Below are 22,039 nucleotides of genomic sequence, written 5' to 3'. Positions count from 1 at the left end.
ATATGGCAATGTTCCGGAAATAATTACTTGGTGTACAGCGCAGATGCATGCTTTCATTCTCTATAATCCAAACATGCCAAAGAGTCATCTGTCTTTTCCTGTCAGAATTTTCTAGTAAAAGACAAGCAGAGTTGGTTCATCCCAGAAGTCAAACAATACCGCTCGCATGTCATACATTTTTCCACTCACACAATCAGACTCGGTGAACTGAACCAAGATCACTTCCAGGAAAATAAAAAGACAGACAAACACTCTGTACTACAACACAATCTCCAGAATATGGCACAGGAAAACATTTACACTACAGGCTGAAATGTAAATAAAATGATGTTGAAATGCCTCTTCATACTACCAAATAAAAGAAGACATGGGGTGGAAATATATTTGGTATTTAAGGTATAGTTCACATAAAAAACAAAGGTCTGTCATTTACACCACCTCATATTTTTCCATTCCTGTTTTTGTTCTGAAAACAATACGTTTTTAAGAATCGTTTGCATATTTGTTTCCATACAATGAAGTTTAGTAACGAAACACTTGACAAACAATGATTCATGTTATATTAATGATATCTACACCATAGGTACCATGTTTGATTTAAAAGTTACGATTTTTTCGATTAACTTTAAAATGCAAAATGAGGTTGACTAAATGATAATTTAATAGAATTTATTTTCTTTTGTGAATTATTCCTTTATCACCCTTTACATCAACATAATTGGACATATGGACAATGGTTCTGGACATGTTTTTTTTAAAACAGCTGCAGAATAGATTCAACCTAATGAACTGATTTAATTGTCAATACAAACAAATCTGTAAAACATAAAGAACCATTAACTGGCTAATGGAGGAAAACAATGCTTTAGCTGACAGTGTATGGTGTTCTGCTTTGGAAGAATTCTTCTTTGCCAATTAAATACACATTGCTTTATTACAACAAAACTTTATGCATGTCTCAATAGATTCTAAAAAACTTGCAATGGCAGATGTACATTAGCGCACAGTTGTTCCTCAGATCTTTTGCAGCAACATTAAGGAAATATGAACAACCTTGAAATTGGCTACCGATTCAAAAGTAGAATTAGTATGTCTGAAACATATTCAAATATAAATAGCTGGATTGGGAAGCAGCGCAGTCTCTACCACATGTTTCAATGTTGTCTATTCACAAAAAAACTATAAAGATAAGTGAGACAAAGTACACAAAATACAAATGATTCACAGCTCCATGGTTGGCATGGTTCTGGAGCAGTGATGGTGTAGGTGGTGTGTTGCTGGGGCTATTTGACTTAAATAAATAAAGTATTTTGCAAGTTACTGGTAGGTCTGTGCTTTTATGGGTGTGCATTGAAGACCCGTTAACTCCGAGAGAAAATACGAAGTAATTAAATACATCCTCATATGATATATCAGGCCACTAATACGGAAGTCTTGACACAATAATGAAGAACGTCTCGCCGCATTCAAAAATAAGGTGGATAGAAACTAGAAACAGGTATCCACTTCCCATCATGCTTTGGGCAGGGCTGAATAGGGAGAGTAAAAGTTGCAATAAAATGTTATGTTATACATCTTTTATCAAAATGATGAATCAGGGATTGTTTAAAGGAGCAAAACAAATCCATGTTTTGATTTAGAACAATGTATAAACACGAACTAATGTAAAAAACGCTGTATTTTACACATGCCGTGCATGTTTGTATCTCCTCTTTGGCCGCCTCTCTGAAACGCACAGATTTTTTACAAAGCTCAAAGCTCTGAAAAGCAAGGTGTGCTATGATTGGACAGTTAACCAGTGCGTGGTGATTGATGGAATACTGCAAGCGTGTGACAGAATTGAACGCCTCTTACAATATTCGGAACATCAGGTTCCAAATAATAACAATAAACCCTATTATAAACTCACAAACTCAACTCACATTAGTCCGTAACCAAGTCTTTTACAATGAAAATATACTTCCATGCTGCGAATCTAAAACGCCAGACTGTCCTTGCAAAGTTGTAATGGTTTTTAACAAAAGCTTTTGGGCACAAACATCCTTGATCTCTTTTTGAAATGCCCTGCACACACTTGAATATTGGGATTGTACTGTTCTGGAACAGTATTGTAAATAAACTGAAACCGTTCGTTTTTAGTTGTCCCATCTTCTGGAAGGGCAAACAAAGAGGCTTTCTTTTCGCTACGACAGCATCTCCACGACATGACTCTGGAGGCAACAATACAATGAGAGTTACAAGTACGGCCACCTTACTTGGGTATAGATTTGGGTGGTTTTAGTCACATCATACATTCGTGGGGGTGTGGTTACAGTAGGCGTTTAAGGCAGGTCTGGGTGAGCATTTGATTTTAGATAGAATGCATCGGTTGTCCCGACACTTTAATTTTCGCAATTTTACGTGTCTAAGACATGCATGGGCAACTTATAACAGACCAATGACACAGAAAACATGTATTCGCGCCATATGACCCCTTTAATACTCTATATTGTTTGTATTAAAAGAGTTTAGTACATCATACATTAATTATTTGAGTAGAGATAACATATTTCTGTGGAACCACTGTCCATATTTGAATTAAGTATCATGTTTTTATGTTTTCAACAAAAAAGCACAGCATAAAATGTAAGCTTGTCGGAAAAAAGATATGTTTACAAAATCGTAATCAATTAACAATAACTAAGTGCGCCCATGGGAGAAGTGTAAGCTAATGGACTACAACAATACTTTAAAAAATCTGTTCTGTATTCAAACAGCAAAATAGCATGTTGTCTAGCTAGGGCAAATTTAATATATTAATTAAATAATTGCATTATCCCACCCTAAACTGTTAAGCCCCCCCCAGCACCCCAAGAAAAACGTCCTGGCATCACCCCTCAGGCTTTTATCCCATTCACTGGGGGCCGGTAAGAGTTGGTTATAAAAATAGTGCTCTGTCATTGGCCTTCTGTTTGTCGTGTTCCCTGACTGGGAAAGCCAACTGTTATAAACTTTGCGGCAACTTTTCTGTTCTAACATCAGAAGGCAGCATGCATTTCCCTCCATATGAATCTTAATTTCCCATCTCACAAGATTTTTTTCATGAGAAAACTGTGTCTCATGGGACTAGGTGATTGATTGCCTTCATTAACTTTCATAAGATTTTGTTTTGTTTCTCTTTTTTTGGCTTACGGCACTTGCATATGCTCTGTAACTGAATCTTGTGTTTAGTTTCCATCTCGGCAGCTTGTTTTATTCTGTACAATGGAGAGAAGCGTGTCTAGGCCATCTGCTTGGCTGCGTTGTGTTATCTCTGCCATCGTGAAGCTGAAGGAAAGCAGGACCAGATAAGATCTGCTGCCTTTGTTGTAGTTGCAAACAGACACAGGCGATATGGTCTGCCATGTCTACAAAAATTCTCATGGTCACGATGTTTCTCACAATGCTCTTTCTTGAGATAACAGCGTTTGGAAATATACCACGTTTATGGAATAAGGCTTTGGTATTGAGTGGAGATGAGATTCAGAAGTAAGAGTCCTTTCATGATAAAACTACAAATTACAGCTAGAAAAGGGTTGTTTTTTAGGAGAAACTTGATTTTTGGCTTGCAATGGCTTTTAATATAGTTTTAAAATGAGATATTTTGAAGAACGTTGGTAACTGAACAACGGCGGTTCCCATTCACTTGCATTGGTTTTGTGTCTATACAATAGAAGTCAATGGATAGTGTTGCAGTTCGGTTACTAATTCTTCAAAATATCTTGTTCTGCAGTAGAATGAAAGTCATACAGGTTTGAAATGACAAGACGGTGAGTAAATGATAACAGAATGTTTATTTTTGAGTGAACTAGCCCAGATCATACAGACAAGTAATTTGTAGTAAGCAGCACTCTCTTTTGTATGAGCTACTTTTATAAGGTACTGTAATGTAAAATTGTGCTTTTTACAGACAGATGTAAAAGTAAATGTGCTGCAAAATCAAGAGAGGCAGCGTTTTCATTAAGTAACTGCACCAATTGACAGCATGTTTAATAAATGTCTGCCTTTTCTACTCCCCCCTGCAATCTCAAAGAAAACTACATTCCTGAAACCCCTAATTCTCCTGTAACTCAATCTGGATTCTAAATCTGTGTGATATAATAAACTCATACCCGAGCAGAAGTGAAAGTATACAGATTCATATCGACAGCTTTGCCCATGGGGCAACACACGAGGAATCGGAAGAGAGCTGACAACAGGGCTTTCAAACACTTAAGGTCTACAACTAGCATCTAAGCTGACATTTGCAATTTGTTTAAAAAAATTTGGGAAATCAGGAATATACTGTACATTCTGTATTAAACTTTGTATTGAAAACTAGAGAAAAGTCGATTGGTTCTTCCATCCATTTTTTATGCTACGTACAGTATGATTTGAGTGCTGGATCTCATTCCATCCATCGCAGGGATGATGCAGCCAGACAGATGAACACAATTACGCTAACACAAACACACCTAGAGTGTGTCTACATGGAAAGCATATAAACAACACAGAACGGTTCAAACCGGAAAGCTTCTTGCAGTGAGTTTTGTATTTGGAAAATAAATGTGTTAACTTTAAGATTCAAATAAATAATTATAATAACTCTTATTTGTTAATAACAATTGTGTTCCTAATTCTAATTGTTGTTACTTACTTTGATTCAATTATAAAGCTTTCAAATGTTGATACCTACAAAGTCTTACACCCTTCATAATCCTTATTAATCATGGTAGAAACAACTAAATCTGTTCCATGTCTTTCCACTCTTGAACCCACAAATGTTCTATTGTGAATTGTGATGGTTTGGTCGGCCTGACCTGTCAATGTAAAATGGGTTACTGTTACATTGACCTCCAAAGAACAAAGCACAGTTTTATCAAAGCGAAGCCTTTTAACAAGGCATTCAATCAGCCTGTAAAGTACAAATAAAATGCATTATAATTAGGATCTTCCTTTTGTAAATGAAATGTCACATTTTAAAGACATGTCACATTTCTACAAAGACGACTACATTTTAGACTCTCCGGAAGAGTGATAGAAGACCCTTGAAAGAAAATCGATAGCCTTTCCACGCGCATCACAAAACACTTCACACTTCAATAAATTGCAGGCCGGATTACCATTCAAACATATCCATCATTATAAAAGGGCAATGGACTGACAGTGAAAGATAATAATACCAGCCATTGTGGCATTTTACAATAGATTCTGTCAATATTACCCGCCCCGATTCACTCGGGCTCCGAACATCCTTTTCTCTTTGTCTTTGCTCACTGATAAACAACAAATCAATAACTCACGCTTAACACGTCGCAAAACGGACATAAATCTACGTAAGGGTACCCTGATGTTATTGCCACTGTCTTGCAAGTAACTTTTATGGTTTGAGATCATTAGTCATTTCATGACATCTTATTTCAATGTGGAATATTTGGACGTATAGAGGATTCCTTAATGAAAACAAATTACCGTCCTTTCTCGTTTGTTTAATTCGATTTATATAATTGTTCCACCTGGGAACGTGGCATATGTCCCGATAGCTTTTATCCCGTTGTAATGAAGGGAAAGCATGTGGATAGAAAGGGAACTATACATAAATTAAAAAACAACAAAACCCTTTTGACTTCGTCACGGCAAACTAGTGTTTCCGCTATGTATGTTTAGAAGAACATGTATTACACAGTTTAGATTTTAATCGAGAACGCAATATGCAGTATCCAGAAGAGTGTGTTTGAATTGAATGCAATTATACAGTTGGTTAGTAGTATTTAGAAAAGGACTCATTGTTAGAAAAACAAATTTTCTTCATGTTTCGTCTGCTCACTCAACAGAAGAGGTACGCATTATGCATCTAACACAAGTTTCACAAACAAGAAAAGCATATCCCTTATCGGAAACAAATAACCATTTAGCCACACCGCTGAGAGCGTCAACAGTCCCCAGCACAGGAAAACTAATAATTTCACTGGACTTTGATGCATAAGTAGTCATCGCTTTAGCATAGCCCAGAGCACTTTAAAAACAGGTAGAAGATAAAAAATTATAGTGCGGGATCATTAAAATCCTCTGCTGTGGATGAAGCGAGTTCATCTCCATGCCCCTGGTATTGCAGGGCTGCATGAATAATCCTGTTGTTTTAATGGTAAGGAAAATTATTGCAAAATCTTAATCCAGATTTGACTAGGAACAAAAGAGATTGTTGAAATTTTGCATTTAGTACACACTGTACTAGAGAAAACTTTGAAACAGCTTATGGTCTGATCGTTTTTATGGGAAGAAAAGTTGTATATTTTGAGATTTAATGTTTTGAAAGCTTCAAGTCGTTAAACCATAGACATGCGTTTAACTTTAAGCACACTTAAATAATTTACTGAAGTATTTCCTTTGATTTAAGCGCTTTAGACACTCAATAAATCTAAAGTTTCAAGCAATATTTGAAAACAGCTCTTTCCCATAAGAGTGCTTGTGTTAAACATTTATATAGGTATCTCTCTCGAAATATCTTTTTATCTTTCGTTTACTATAAAACTTTGACAGCCATGGCTGAAAACTTTTAAAAAACGATATGACATGCATAATCAAATTTTCACTTCTGAACCAGGTCACATACATTATATACGAATGTATACAGAAAATGACCCTTGCACTTGTCTGATGCATTGTGGACAGGCCTTTGGTGACTCTCTTAGAAAAATTCTGTCATCATTTACTCACCCTCTTGTCATATCAAACCTGTCTGACTTTTGGTAACGAAACAATGGCGGTACCCATTCACTTCTATTGTACGGACACGAAACTAATGTAAGTCAATGGGTACTGCCATTTGTTCGGTAACCAACATTCTTCAAATGATCGTCTTCTGTGTTCTACAGAAGAAAGAAAGTCATACAGGTTTGCATTGACAAGAGGGCGAGCAAATGATGAATTTTCATTTTTGGTGAACTATTCCTTCAAAGATGTACTGTGGTGTCAACAATTCAACTGTTGCTTCTTGAGTCTGGATCAAGGTATTGGCAGAAAAAATTACTCCCTCATCCGCTGATTTAAAGCAGGAAGGTATATTACAGCAGAGAAGATTTGCTAGCTTCACCTGTAAATTGTGGCTATGTTTTTATGCCATCCGTCAGCAGGTCCTCCGCTATGCCCAAACTTTAATCAATTTCTTCTCAGCAGCAGATGTCAGTTTGGGTCAGAGGCCAGGACTTATTTTGCCTGTGGAGCTGAGCTGATTGAAAGTGAGCATTCTACAGTGCTGATCTATGAGAGTTGTGCTTCGGCAGGGCGTATGATGCATAGTAGAAAACATAAGGAGGATCTTAGATTAGAATCAGACCCCCCCTAGCTGTGAGTTTTCTACTTGTTTCAATGACTCAGCATGAAAGTGGAACTTTTGATTGCGCTTAAAATCCTAATATCAGTTTTATACATGATAAACTTGATCTCCTTTTATAAAGTGCAGTTTCAGCCAGTAATAGTTACAATTCTTCACCTCTTCCCCTTACTCTTCACGAATACATACAAAAATTGCTGCTAAGGGGTTCCTGATCAAAGCACCTTTTATGCCTGTGTCACATCCATTCACTCCAAACTTCGAGACATCTTTTGAAAAAAGAAATACAGGAAAATTGCACATTTCCTTACTACTTCAGGCAAAGAGAAGCACAAATTCGGAATAAAAGCACAAATAATTTTGACACATTTTGCGGTGGTAGGGCTTACAACAGGCTTTCATGCATACAATGAACAAACTGAATGCCTTGTTCACTTTAGTTTGTCCCCCTGAGAAAAAATGTATTGCTTGTTATATCATAGCATTGAAGATGTAATGGATGCCTGAGTTATGTTTCAAATAAGTATCAACCATGTCTCAGAAGTTTTCCATTACATTCTTTAAAAAATTTAGACTTTTGACATACAGTAAGATGACACAGACAGTACAAAATGTACAATACGCATAGTAGAACTCAGATATGTTGGATTTGATGACAAACACTTAACCTCTTTGATTGACTTTTGGTTTAGACTTTGGTATTTTGGCAATTCTAAACACATTTCTGAGATCTCAAAAGCGAACACATGCGATATTGCTGGGGTCTTTTTTCCTCAGGAGACTAATCAGAGAAAGTGGAAAGGTGCACTCTCCACTATTTAGCAATACTCCACCACCCACCCAGCCCCTTTGTAGAGGATGTTGAACATGAGCAGCATAAAGTAGCTTGATTTTCCTTTTCTCCCCATTTGATCACAAATGCATTATGTGTAACTTCCTAATGCTCTTCCCAATTGGCTATGGCAAAATTGGATGTTAGCTCTGTCGGGTGCTAATCCTACAGTAAGATAAGGCTTGTTACTGCAAGTGCTACTGGCACATTTGTTTTTCACTCCCAAGACTTTGCCAAAGATTTATGAATGTGGGCTTAAGAATGCCCTCATTTAAAGCAGCCAGACAAAAAGGTTTTTCAAAACAGTTTAAATTGCTAATGCATTATTACTGCCAAGGAGCCATATATTCAGATTACACTGGCAGTGGAGAAGGAGACATAAAACAAGCACAACAGGATTTTTTTATTCTTGCATCATTTATACATCATTGTGTTATTCTAAACATGTATGTGACGTTTTACTGTGTGGAAAAGAAAATGTTTTGAGAAATGGTTCCGTAGTTTTGTCAATCTGGTCCAATTTGGTTACTTATGTCCCCACTCCACAATTAATATTCAATAGCCAAACTGATACAGTAAGAACGTATATTACATGCCCACCCAAAACTTATATAATTCCTAAATATAAATTCCGATTTATATGCTACATAAATAATCTTATAGACCATATTTTACAATAAATGGCAAAGCGTACTACAGTATGCGGAAAAATGTCTTCATCTGATTTTTGATTGCCATATGAACTCAGAAGCTTGCAGGACACACACCGCAACCCACACAGACACAAAAGGCTTAACACAATTTGCAAAGTGACCAATGCTTCCTGGACTCTAACATTTGCAAGGCTATGCAGTCTCCACCAATTCCATCTTTGAGGTTTTTTTGATGCAACACCTCTTATGATCTTCTCTTTTTATCCCAGACAGAAGACTCCAATTATCAGTTGCTGTGTGTGAGGGATTCATACATCACATCTTTCCTGATTAAGAGAAGTAAAAAATAAATGCATGCGTCTCGTTCCTCCACCAGCGTTCTGCACACACTGTCTCTCCCCTCCAGATAGAAGCATAGAAACATCCATTAGTGAGATTGTTTTTCTTGCAACACCCGTACTACATGGAGTAACAAGTTGCTTCCAGACTCAAGACCCGTGGGGGCCTTGCTACACACATCAACTCTGAAATTGTATTTTGTCCCCTCTTTCCTCCCTTTCTTTTGCTTTTTCTAGTCTAACTCTTTTTGTCACTTGCTTCTGTTTTAAGAAAAAAATAATTTGTTTGATAATGCTTTTATCCTTAAAGATGAAAACAAAATGGCACAGATGCAGGTATCAGCCTTAAGGAGATACCTGCAAGGAATACACTCTTTTATCTTGGTTTAATGTTCGGAGAGAGTGGGAAATCTTTCAGCATACATTAAACACAGTATTTCAATCTCTCCCACCATCTATTTGCAAAGTCCTTGAACCATGTCATTAAATTAAAATCAGACAGCCACAGTGACAAACCTTCAACAATGGGGCTCAGTAATGGTGATATGGATATAATGACGCATTATGAATATGTTTCACATTTTCAGCAAGCAATATGGATCAGAACCACAGCTCCAGCTCGAGCAGGTGGTCATCCAAAATTGCAGGTGAACCTGCATGCCAGATCTCCAACAAGACTCCCCTTTATATGGTGTGTTATAGGTTGTGTCTCACCCTCTTATGATGGTGTAATTTAACCATTATTGACACACATGCTCCCTCGCTACCAACTGTATGCTGTCATTAATAAGCTGATTTGTATTTGAAGGCAGTCTGCCAATTGAAGCATGCCTCTCTTTACCACAATTGTTTGAATGTGCCATTTAAAAACAACAGAAATGCATTCTGGACTCCTGAAATGAGATGTCAGTGGCCCCAGGCCCCCCAGAAGGCAATGTGGTGTAAAATGCACAGCATTTAAAGTTAAAGGGGCCATGCAACTGTGTTTATTGCATTCTGACTTCATTACAATGTTACACATACTGGCTTCTCATGCTTAACATGGTCAATTTGTCAAAAAATGATTTGGAGGTATGACATCGTTTTTCTTTGGATGATACACTCCCCGAGCGTTCGTATAGGTTTCAGAAGGTCTTTTTCAAACAGACAACTTTTCTTCCTGGAAAAGCACACCCAAGGCAAGGCAAAAGAAATAGCCTGCCCACGCTTCAACTGACGAGCGAGGAAGACCCGCTTACCATCAAGATTGGCTGCGCTATGGGCCTGCAGTGCAGCTCATGACTGTTGCGATAGAGAGAGAAGTCGAGGTTTGTATGTTTGATCAAGGCATTTTAGTGATTTTAGTGATGTTATATAAACGGTGGATGTGACGCTGTATTTGGAGGTCATTTGAAACTGATAGATAGAGCAGTCCAAGCGCTTAAAAGATGCCGGACATGAACTGCATGGGGTAAGTGAAACTAAGTCATATGTCTGTGTTTTGTTGGCAATCGGCGAGTATGTGCGTAATGTAAACAACACAAACTTACAGTGAATCACTAGTTATGCAGGGATAATGTATTGTGATGATGTTTCATGTGCTCGTGATTTTGTTTCTCCCCCCCGCACACCTCCAGGAGGTTTTATTTTTCCAGACATAATTGTTCAGCAGTATCTATCTTTTATAAATGTGACCAAACTAAATACTCTTCAAAGATACGAAGTATGAAAAACTACTCCATAGGTTCCCCAGATTAATACTGGATTGTCAGAAACCTTAAGTGTTATGGCAGCTTTAAAATATCATAACTTCATACTTCCTAAATCAAACTAAACTTAACTTGTACGTTCTTCTGATTTGTATCACTAAAACTAAAACATCAGACACCCTATAGACCACTTCGCTAGATGTAAACACTGTTCTAGGAGCATTTCTGATTTCTTTTTTATTATTTTCTTTTTACATTTACACATATAATTAAATCTTAAGGACATCGATTTGGTCATAAATGTTTTGTTGGTTGTATTCTGTTCAAACTTTTGTGTAATGATAAAAAGTGAAATGTCCTTTCCACATTACTGTTAGATTACATCTATGTATCTGTAATTTACTGTACATGTAAACAGGTCTGTCATTGACTATTAAGATGTTTTATAAAATACCTTCTCGGTCCATTTACCTCATTCGTGCAGAGAGGAATAAAAGTGAAGTCTTACACAAGGCTGCAGATGTTCTCCATCAAAAAAGTAAGGCAGTATGTGTCTCTAATGGTAAACTCGCAGTAAAGCATCTGCACTGGTCATTCACGGAGAGAATTTTATTTAGTGATCGATTCTAAAGTGCCAAACCATTTTGACAGGCACCATTTTGTTGAATTACACAGATACACATTCATCCTTTTGTAGCGTTAGGTTGATTCAAGCAAAATCCTGCTATACTTTAAATGAGAGAACGTCAGCCTCGCAGCACTTACAGATGGAAGGTATTTAGAAAGCCACTCTCCTTTTGTAGCACATTTACTTTATGCATCGCCACTTTTCTGAAAGGAAAAGCACAGAGACATTCAAATGAATGTACCTTTAAGATGAGGATAATAAAATATAAACACAATTTCACAGGCAATTAACCCCCTCACAACTTTACAGTAATTGTAAAACCAATGAAATCTGAGATGTCATTTTGTCACATTAACACAAAAGACAACGGAAGCACTGATATACTTCGTTGAAAATAATACAAAAGATGCAAAAGTTATCAGTAATGATAATGTATACATTAAATAAATAAAAATTCTAAAATTACATAGCATTAACACAATAACAATTGCAAAAGCTATCTATCCTTTCAACATTTCCATTTACTTTATATTATTAGATAAAGATGTGACACTAATAAAACGTTTCCTTGTGTTGTCATATGAGGCAAAGGGAAACAAGGAAGTAAGGGATACAGTGTGGAATACATTACAGAATACATACAGCAGCTATTATGATTGCCTAATAAATCAGCAGCTGCTGACATGAACTTTTAGAATTAGTCTCCTCCGTTAAGTCTCGGTTATATTATCCTTTTATCTTCTGTGATTTTCTTATTGTGGTAAAGTTATGTTGTGTTTTTACAGCTCTCCAAAATTGACTTAAAAACGATTAAGCCAATGACGCGAAAAGAAAGTCAAAAATATCTTTTGAAATGGTTCTGAGAACCATCTGCTACTATTAACTACACAAGTGTCTTACTGAACCAAGGATAAGTAACAGTTACTGGCAATGACAAAGTTGTTACTTAACACTGTACAGTAGGTCTATTCAAAAAGGATTCACATAGAGCAGGGGTTGTTAAAGTTTACATTCAAAGGTCCGAATCTGAATTCTCATCAAAGGTCCGGTACATTTGCTATTACAAAACTTGCTTTTAATAAACATTAAAATTAACCTTAAATAACAAATCAACTCTATATGAAGAGTTTATGTGCAAAAATAGATTACAAAAATGATAATGTTTTATCATGTTTTTATTCATAATGCTGATAATATGTGCCCCCATAACTGACCGCCATTTTGTCCGCCAAACACATCCATGTGTTGTTTTTGGGTGACTGCAAATGTGCTATGTAGCTAGTACGCTAAAGGCTAACAACAGCTGCTACCTCAGAATCTAGTTTGAGCTATAAGCATAGCCCAGTAATATAACCCGAGAAATCCAAAAGAGTGATTTAGTACAATCACAGTTTACACAGTGACATGATGTAACAGCGGTTTCTGCTTAGTCAACAAATTCACATGTATTGCGCTGCCCACAGGGACAGTATTTACGACACTGATTACAGACAATTGCGCTTATCAACCACATGGGGAACCATAAGCAAAGGTTCTCTAGTGTTGCTTTAAAAATCATTCTAAATGAAGAATACGTTCTATTTTTGAACAGTATTTACAGTACTATCTCTCTAAAATTGTAATTACTACACATTTTTTAAAACACGTAAAACACCACATTTACAGTAGGAACAGTAACGTTAGTAGCCTACTGCATGGCGCAAGTTTAGAATTAACAGCAAATTACACTGACTGCACTTATTTTGCAAATCAGAGTGATTTAAAGCAATTTCTACTGGTTAAACCGTTTCTTGTCTGCGCACACAGAATGCTGAATTGTAAATTTGTGTGAGACTACCATTGCGTTTACTAGTGGTGTTGCTTTCTGTGCTTCGTAGTATGTTTTGAGAAATCCTGGAAGATTTCAGTGAAGCGTTGCATTAGACAAATGACGTCATACATGAGTGGTTCAGTGGTTTGAATCTCGCCACGACATTTTGACAGCTATATAAACCAAGTTACACAAGCACAGCCCTCTGCCCAGTTAAACCCAGACACTTTCCAGTTTTAGAATATTTATATTGCCTTCTACCAAATAATTGATTTACACACATTTGATAGCCCCAAATCATATCACGCCAATAGGACAATTACCATGGTCCCAATCGAATTGCCATTTTCTATTGCACTCACTTAATATTAAATGTTTTCCCTCTGATCTTCGTTCAGTTTTAAGGATTCCTTAGCCATTTTGTTCCCTTTTATCCCCACATGTGCCACTTTACCAGTTTATTTATCTTTCATGTAAATCCTTTCCCAGGTGTATTTATTGTTTTTATCAGCAAGTACTCCTCTAGCCAGGCTGTTATTATTGTGGCCCTGCAGGTTAACCCAGTATGCTTAAGATAATTTCGCTCTTCTTATGAATAATGGCATTTCTGATGTTTCTACCTGCAGTGCTACATTTGGTGAAGTTTTAAGCTTGTAAGCTTGTAAAATATCCAACTTCCTTAGCATAGTTGCAGATTAATCTAAGACTACTCTCATTAAGTTTAATTCCCCGCTACATTTCTTCATGGTATGATCCATATGATATTTCCATGTTAACTTATTATCAAACCACATCTCCAAATATTTCTATTTAGACACATTTTCTAAGGGGAACCCATATCATTTAAATTGCTTGGTTACTTTATGCTTCTTTGTGAATATTTGATAGCATGTCTTCGATATTGAAAACTTAAATACCCATTCATATGACCATTTTATGATAAGAAACCTTCCCTCCACATCATGTCATATGCTTTTTTAATGTTGAAATAAACTGCCATTAATCCCTCTTTCATTACTAAAGTTTTATTTATATCCGTTTCCAGTCATATGAATGCATCCATGGTAGACTGACCTCTTCCAACGCTCTTCCTCGGATGGGGCGCAGGGTTTTGAAGAATGGGGCGTTTCAAATTCAATGGCTGCGGCTACAGCACTACAGGTGAACATAAAAATCTCAAATAAAAAGTAAGAAAAATTGAATTACAAAAAATTAAAATAAGAACAGCTGTTTATTTATTATTAGATCAGCTGCACATCTACACTCTTTGTTCAGATGTGTTCTATTATTTTGAATATACTGTACTATTTTTACATTTACTCATTTACTAGACGCTTTTATCCAAAGCGACTTACAAAGAGTTCGGGGAGCAACAAGCGATATGTCATAAAAGAGCAATAGTATAATAGGTGCTAATACAAAGTTACCAGTTTCAACAAAGCTAGACCACTACCTGTTGAGAGAAGAGAGGGTTAGTGTGTTTTTTGACTATATAAGGGTATCATTTTGTAAATTCATGACTTTTAATGTACTATTGTTATTGTACAAAAATATTTTATATTTACAAATTAAATTACATTTTTCCAACCCCACATTGTAAACTTTACTTTCTACTTTTCAATTCAGTTCTCTAATTTGTGCCTGTTTCTTAGAAATACATATTTGGATACATCTATGCAAATGTAACTGAGAATTAAGTCTCCTTTGCTATATTCTCAGACCAATTACATTTTCTTTTGGGTATAAAGATCTGTGATAGTAAAACAGTAGCAAATTACTCCGAAAAATTTGAGATTTTCACAGTGATAAGAATCCTCCAGAAACTATGGAAAGTATGGATCAGAAAAATGTAATTCATTTGCTATCAATTGACCTGATTTGTTGGTCCGAGGGTAAAAGTGTTGATGATTAGCCACAAGTTGCCTGAAATAGTGCTCAAATTTAGTGCATGCGACACTTTATGGACCCCCTTGAGATTCTGATAGCATGCCACAGTTGTACTGTGTTACAGGGACATACGGCACCAAATCAGGCCATGACTGATGCAGTGAAATGGACTCCGGAAATGTCAGTGAGGTTGGCTTCAAATTGTCTGGTAGGGACCGACTTTACTCAGCTGGTAAAGAAAGTGCATCTGCAGCTGTGACTTCTGGTTAATGGATGTAAAGGTCTCCATTTTAGGGCTTTGAAAATGATGGTGTCTAGAATGTTTTGATCATGTCAACAACTGGGCCATTTACTTCAGGGGAGAGTGGTCCAAAGTACATTTGAGTGCTCACAAGTTATCACCATGTTCTCCTCTCCATGAAAAAATACATTTTATAGATCTAGGTATAAAGTGATCATTTATTAGCAAGTCATTATGAGGAAAAATGATCTCAACATGATGACCAGGGCCCATATTCACAAGACATTTTATCTTACCAAGAAGAGATCTCCTAAAGAGCTGTATACGTTTTTAGCTAAGAAACCTATTCACAACGCTTTGAGAGCAACTTTTACTAAGGAGCAGAAAAAAAATCTTAAGCAAAGACAAAGGGCGGGGTTGACCTCATTGCTATGGATGATGTCAGCAAGCTTATTGACTATGAACACAATAATTGGCGGATAGCGGATGGGTCTCTGTCAGTCATGTATTCATAGGAATATTTTAGAATGAGGTATCACGCTGACATATTTTAGTTAGATCTTAAAATATAAATGTACTCATAATCCAATAACATATTTTTAAATATAATTGTCAAATTAAGATTATTAAAATATTAAGTTAGTAAATATTAGTACAGTGAATTAGTTATTAAACAAGTGAAGAGTTAATTTACAAAACTAAATGTTTTATTTTCAAAATGCATGTCTTTTATTTTAATGTGCATTCAAATTCAAATCAAACAGTTTGATTTTTATTGTTTTAATCAAGTAACAATAACTTAAAAAAATACAATAAAACACAATAAACGCATTATAACACAATAAACATGAATTTTGAAAAAACGTAAAAAAGAAGATTTCTTTTTCAAATAAACTATGCTATATTCATGTATAAAGTATCAGCTACTTGTAAGCATTTTGCCTGTTTCATTGTCATAACATCTTTCTAAAATGTTAACGTTTCAAGGCAGACTGTGTTACAGCCATTTTAGGATTGTTGTGAGTTGGTCTTATTGACTTATGAGACGACTACTAACGTCTCACGGGTTGAGGAGTTAGTTTTAGCGCTAAAACGCATTGTTAAATACTCTTAGCACAAAAATGTAGGAGTCCTAAATTTAGGATTGACACGAACATTCTTTATAAGAGTTTCTCCTAAATCGTCAAGTTAGGAGCTACTTTTAGCCTTAAAATGTTTTGTGAATACAGGCCCAAGACACAAAATGCAATGAAAATAGTCTTGTATTTTGTCACACCGACTGTCTGGCTGTTTAAATAAACAAATAAACTTGGACATATATGTACAATTATGGTATTATGTTACCTGCTCCATATTTGTCTGTAAGAGGTGCTTGTCCTAAAAATGTGAGAAAAAACGTGGTTCATCATGTTATATCATGCAGCCAAAACAAAAAAATGTACTTAAAAAGATCAATTAAAATGAGCTAATATGAATATGAGCAAAACATGTCGCTGATTCATAAGAACGCATGCAACCTCTTTCATGCATGGTTTCTCAAAAAACTATGGAATGCTAGAACTGCAAAATTCATGAACTTAAATGATTGTACTCTTCTTATACATCCCTGGCAACCCCAAGCAAGAGAGACCTCTTCTTGATCTCCTGCATGATCTCTCCTGTGTGAGGTGAAAGCAGCCAGGTCTCTTTTTGAACTAATATGAAAGCATACCCATCTCATAACCATCTGTCATCCTGTTCTCTACCATCACATGGCCGAGAGCCCCCTTATGGAAGCTTGTCAATACCATCTTTCAACCTTAAGAGTTTCCTTACATGAAAAATTGAACATAAAACTACAGTATATTTTACAATGTTCATGCACTTTCAGCTTTGTTAATACACTTATACATAGATAGAACTGTAACTTCTCTAGACATTTTGAGAAATAATATACAAAAAATATGATTATACACAACATTAAGCATTAAAAGTATCAAGTAGTAGGAGTTTAATTAGTTATTCTTCTGCTAATGTAATTTTATGACTAAATTGAGGTCTAATAATGATGAGCTTAGAAATAATGATGTTCTCATCGTGAGTAACAAAAAATTATTCTCTCGGTGTGAATTTAAAATCCATGAAGACAGATGTGGCAAAGTGGCTGTCTGAAAGCTTTTCGTAATAAAAACAGATGTGAAAGAAGTGGAAGAGGTAAATTAAATAGCTCTGGCAATGATGTTTAAAGAAAGTGGGCTGCCCTTCGAGCAGCATCACAATTCTCTTTGCTATATCTAATGACATGGGGGTTAAATCAAGTCTCCACAACACAGGGATTGTTTTTTATAATCTTTGACAGCATATGAAATAAGGTGCAATAGGTTACCCATCATGCACTGTCAGCTATACTGCATCAATGACCCAGACCTGTGGCCACGAACTCCTTTAGTCCACGATTAAAACCAACTGAAAGTACAGAAAGTAGTAAGAAAACAGTGCCAGCGATGGTGTTTCATCTCTCTAAATCACACACTCATTAAGCAAAAGAGCACTGCAGATGCCAAATTACATACAATATTAAATCAACCCGTCCACCCGCATGATTCCTATCCAAATCCCCTTCAAAACACATCGAAGTTCAATCACTGTGTTTTCAGACTCGCAGATAAAAGATGTCACTCTTACGGCTCAGTTCTGATCCACAGATTACGGAGATTTACAACGCCTCTACATTCTATACATTCAACAAAGCTATGTTATCAACAATGTACAATCTGTGATGTTTGACCTATCTTGTTGTTTTGAATAGGGCTTTTTATTCTTGCTTTAACAGAGGTGTGTAAGCTGTAGTTTTTTGTCCTTGTGTGATGCAACGATAAGGTTAGTATTGTGGCAGGTGGACTGGTCACGTCTTTGGAGGACAAAATCATCCTGGCATGTATCTCACTCTTCTTCCACTGTTCAGCCCTCTTTGTATCAGATAGGGCCCTCTGGGAGCTATCCGAAAAGCTCTATCAAGCTGGAGTGCCCTGAAGCTCAGGTCTTATCTGTTGCTGGACCTGTTGAGAATTGGGTCTTTATCTTGCATCAACACTTTGAAAGGCGAGAGAAGAACAGTTGAGCTATGTATCTAGTGCTCTCTGAGCCACATGAGAAGGCTTTGTAGTAGGCAGCTGAAGGATGTTTTCGAGAAGTGCTTTGAAATGAATTTGAATTTCGGTGGAGAATGTGAATTTTTGTATTTATGTCTCCAACAATATTCCCAAAATGTGGGCTGGGATGGGGCTGTTCTGCGAGCGGATGAACTTGATGGAGTCAGTTGTTTAAGCTGTTTTACACTGTCCCCTTCTACCTCCAGCTTTCTGTCATCCGTGATTGCCCCGTCTTAAATCCCCTTAAAGTCTGTGTCGAAACATGCTGGTTGGTGGCCATCTGTGGCGATTACCATGTAAACCTGTCCAATCCACTCACACAGCATCGTCATCCCTCCAAGATCAATCCCCTTCCAAAGAATGAAAAAAAAACGTTAACCAACAGTAAATGAGGCTTCTATGAACAAAGCTCTGCAGATAAGAAGGCCTGTGTGTTTTTTTGTTTATCTTTCAAGCAAACTTGATCTTAATGATTTATGGAGGAAGTAAATAAGCGTTCGATGCTGCCAGGTTTTGTTTTAAAATTGCCATTGGTTTATCTTACCAAGCATCACCTTAGAAGCCAAAGTTTGGCTTTCAGGTGGATGAGAGTTTTATTGGTAGCTGTAGGATGAAGCCAAAGCCAATTGAAATCAATACGGGGATATTAAGGTCACTGATCAATATGTCACACTTGATAAGCAACGATGGTGTGGCACACACACCTGCACAGACCACACAGATTAACTCTGCAACGATCCACAACAATACTTTAAAATCCACGTACAAGCATTCAATAAGTGAAACTCTTATGTTTCCTCATTAAACAGCTGCGGATTCATTTTATCAGGTGCAGTGAGGGATTGTCAACGAGATCAAACTAATTTATAAAGTCACTGTATCATTCCTACATTTTCAGTTTCAAAACCTAGTGAGCGTTCTTCATGCACCTGTTCCAAAATGTCAGCAAATTATTGAGGGTACATACTGGGAGACCTCATTTTTTGGCCAAATTCTAAGACAGCACTGCATTTATGAAACAGGCAATACACTGCGACACAAGGTCAATAAAAATACATTTAAATAGAAGATTGTAGGATGAAATATTACGCATAAATACAAAGATGCTAAAAACAAAAACTTAAAACTATTTTCCATAGTTGCATTTGTGTTGTTCAATAGTTTTGAAGGTTTTAATCCTACAGGAACTACAAATCAAAACCCTCTAAAATCCATTGACTGGCCAGAAAGTCCATTTACATGGTAGCTGTTGGTCAATGCTGATCATAGGTAGTGCAAGCTATTACACCATTATGGACCAGTAAGAAACCAGTTGCCATGTTTCAAAACGCAACACCAACTGGAAGTTGGATTTTCCAGGAAAGGCTTTGGAATCACTTTTAAACACCTCCACACATAAAAATCAAGTTTTACATTTTACTAAGTGTGAAATTGAAGGTTATTTAAGTACTTTGAATTTAAAAATATTCAATATAAAAATCACATTAACTGTCTGCCATCTGCACCCTGTTCGGATCAAAGTGTTCCACTGGCTTTTTCTGATTGGAGCCGTGTAATATTGGTCCAGGCAGGGGTCTGGTGTCCTGTAATCATCAGGCTGATGGCAGGCCTGTCTCTCAGTGAGAACAGTTGGAGACCTGCTGGTAGGTAGCTGTGCTACCAGGCAATCACCATTAACATGGCCCATATCCAGCCTGGCAGAATGAAACCTCTGTAAAGGGAAATAATAGGGTTCAAATATCTCAGATTTCTCTCTCTCACTCAGAAAGACACCTACTACCGATCATCGACAGATTTGATTTCACCTTTTAATCTTCTCTTCATCCAAAGTACATTCGTTTCATCAGTGATTCAAAATCATGTCTGTATCCTCAATAATTTTGGAGTAAGTTATGTATTTGTGATCATCACATTTTATTATCATATATCATTTAGAGTGCATTATTGCTCCACGCTCTAATTCACGTGTTCTTCATAGGTTTCATCCTCGTGCCAGCTGTTTTTCAGGTCCTGGTGATACTTCGATTTGCAATTTAAAATGGCATACCTGGTCATATTTAGAAAACATAATTAGAACATTTCAATATGTCACATGTTGATAGGTCCAACAATGCACGAGTAAAAACAAATAAGGGGGTAAGGGCCAAAAGAATTAGACTTTGGCTATGGCTGTTTGTCAATTCCAAGAATGGAGCTATGTCCTTGTGGAGACCAGTCTTGCGAGGCAACCTCCGAAGGACGAACTCGGATGTACACGCCACAGTGACTTCAAGAACTTCAAGTGGGTTTGGTACATGCAAATCTGCATTCGGTGCATCATTGATATCAAGAACACATCTGGGTACTTTCAGGTGGTCTCTGTACTTGTGTTCTTAAGTACTGGAACCAGACTTTGAAGGTTATGATGATGTAGAGCGAGAGCACGAGGATGCAAGAACGCATTTGATATTTATTTCAATGATGACATCATCAGCACTCATTATGATTCCATCACTTATTATAACAACTCAACTAATTATTGACCTATACATTTTTATCAGTAGTAATTATTTACCAAATTCAGTTCATTAGGCGTGGTCTCAGAACAAATAGGGAAGATTGAGGATCAACCACTGGTCTACCTACATTATATTATTCGTAAAACAAATCAAACCGCAACAGCTGTCACTTAGTGTTTTTATGTTTGTATTATTTAAGTTTTAGAAAAGGGCATGAGAAGTAAACTTTCTCCAGTGCTGTGCTTCTGCCCATCTCATATTAACCAGGCACAGGAGACTATATGACTAAACTTGTTTTGCTAAAATTTGTTTGCACCCAAATACATTGACAATGCGACAGCTGGCCTTTGAAAAAAATGAGGTGAACAAATGCCGTTTGTGATTTCGTGTGCATTTCCATAATGTGTTTATCTTCCATTTTGGTTGTTTATGACGTTTCTAAGCATTCTAAACCCCAAAACGAGTCTGTTTATTCTATGTGTACTAACAGAATCCATTATGAAGTCCATTAGAGAATCAGATGTTTAGGAAATTACTTTCCACCTCAGATTCACAGCTATTGCTACCTTAAAAGCCAACACAAGGATTAAAAGAGTTTTCTTTAGGTGGGGTTTCAGGATTTCTAAGACTTGTCATATACAAAGCTCTCTATGCACTGACAACATGACAGATGGCAGAGAGTGATGGATCACAGACAGAGAGGATTAGAAGAATTTTAATAAAAACTGGTGTAGTGTTTGATGGAAAATAAAGAACTGGCTGGAAAGGTCTGTCACCATAGATGGCCTTGGGTACAAAGGGTGAAAATATCTGCTAGCTACTCTTGTTCTGAACTGCTACCTATGACAAGCCGATGTGGGACATTTGGCAGCACAAACATGGATAAGACAACAGAATTTTTCAGTGGTCAAACGGCTGGCTCTCCTGGCTGCAGGGTATGTCAAACATCCCGATGACCTGGCATCAGAGGACAATCCTAAAACAAAGCAAACATATATCTAAA

Source organism: Barbatula barbatula, assembly GCF_947034865.1.
Source record: "Barbatula barbatula genome assembly, chromosome: 12".
NCBI lineage: Eukaryota > Metazoa > Chordata > Actinopteri > Cypriniformes > Nemacheilidae > Barbatula > Barbatula barbatula.
The sequence above is the reverse complement of the archived record's forward strand: the minus strand, read 5'-3'. Positions refer to the sequence as shown.